At 38.8% G+C, this 1680-nt stretch overlaps 1 pseudogene; it reads left to right on the top strand.

The window, feature by feature from the left end:
* Nucleotides 1-240: 240 nt before the first annotated feature.
* LOC102856654 overlaps nt 241-1680 on the top strand; it is a 9802-nt pseudogene continuing 8362 nt past the window's right edge.

Genomic DNA, 1680 nt, shown 5'->3' with positions numbered 1-1680 from the left:
TTTGATCACTGTTTTAGGGTGACATCTTGTTTTGGTTTTGTGTAGGGTGTGAGGTAGTCTGTTTCTTCCTTCTCATTGCTATGGTGGAATTGTATGCACCTGGGGCCTTAACAGGCCCTTGGTTTGATAACGTTGGCTTGGGAACTCGCTGCTCCAGAGGAAGGAAGGGTAGCTCACCCTGCCTGAATTTCTCTCTGATTCTTTGACTCAAGGAAAGTCTTGCTTCAGTTGGGGAGAGAAATGGCTATCTTGGCCAGTCAACTGCCACAGGTAGGAGGAGTCCAAAGAGTCTTCAGCTCAAATACTGGCTCTGAGAGGGCAAAAGCGGTACCGAGGTGTTGTTTGGGAAGAAAATGGCTTCTCCTCTGATATTGGTGCTCCTGGTGAAGGGCAGTTGGGCAGTAGTGGAATGGTCTCCATGAAGCAGGGCACTCCACATGACAGGGTAGTCTAGTGCTCTGGGCAGGAGCTCCACTTTTGAGATCTTTCTCAGATTTCCCCACTCATCCAGAAACTTGTATTGTGATTTCTTTCAAGTCAATTGGCATAGCACTTGGCTATCATCTAATTCTTTTGGTCTCAGTGTTATGAAGGCTGAAGTCTGTTACTTCTTTGAACTAATTGCTTTCGCTTGCCTTTGATCTTCCTCACTTTTATTTACTCCAGAGAAGAAATACTAACAGTTGTAACTTACACCTCTGCTTATAGACTTCAAGACCATAGTCACTACTCACCAAAGTAGGATGTACAGCATTGCTTTTATGGACTGTGTTATACCATATTTACCTGATTTCTCTCCAAGATTGTATACAGTCCTGAGCCACCAGGCTCAGCAAGTCATTTCCTTAAGGTGTTCAGTGTTAGGAAGTTTTGAAAGCTTTGAATGTCTGTGTTCCACTATATCCATTTGCAGTATCTGTAAGTATATATGTAGAAATATCTTCCATTGATTCTGTATATATTGTTGGATGTTAAGATTACATATCTATCTATCTATCCACTTGTTATTGTTGTTGTTATGTGCCATCGAATCAGAAACGACCCATAGCTGAGTCTCCAGTGGATTTTCAGGGGCAGAAGCACATAAAAGGAGATTGCTCATCCTTCTCCCATGTAGCAGCTGGTGGATTTGAGTCATGTGCCTTTTTAATTGCAGCTCAACCTCTTACCACAAGGCCAGTAAAGCAATAATCATCACGTTATTGAGTAATTTATGTAATGGTACTTACCTCTATGGTTTTAAACTTTGTGTTTTCTGGAGTATCTTCTTTTGCCATAGTTATTTTGTTATGATCTTCAACTCATTGTATATTGCCTTTCCATTCACCAAAGTTAATACATTTTGAGAAAGGCTGGGTTAGTGAGACAAGAAACACCTGGAGTCAGAGCTCTATTGCCATGATAGATGATGCTCAGCACCATATTCTATGTTAAAGTACAGTAAATCTCAGCTTAAGACCCGTCTAAGTTATAACATAAATCTTCATTTCTTCTATTACTAGAGTGGTTCATTGAATAGAGTGGCTATAAATATTGTTATGCATATTTTTCTATGAACTTATAGTTGTTGCTTTTTTAAAATTTCATACTGACTTATTTACAAAGTTTGAATATATTCTTGTTTTGGTTTGTTTTTTTTAAATTTTATTCTGCTTTAATAAAGTTTTTTTTTTAATTATT

The sequence above is a fragment of the Elephantulus edwardii genome, unplaced genomic scaffold (assembly GCF_000299155.1).
Source record: "Elephantulus edwardii isolate Elephantulus edwardi_28Jun2011 unplaced genomic scaffold, EleEdw1.0 scaffold00166, whole genome shotgun sequence".
In the NCBI taxonomy this organism is placed as follows: Eukaryota; Metazoa; Chordata; class Mammalia; order Macroscelidea; family Macroscelididae; genus Elephantulus; species Elephantulus edwardii.
This window is presented reverse-complemented; position numbering and strand designations above follow the sequence as displayed.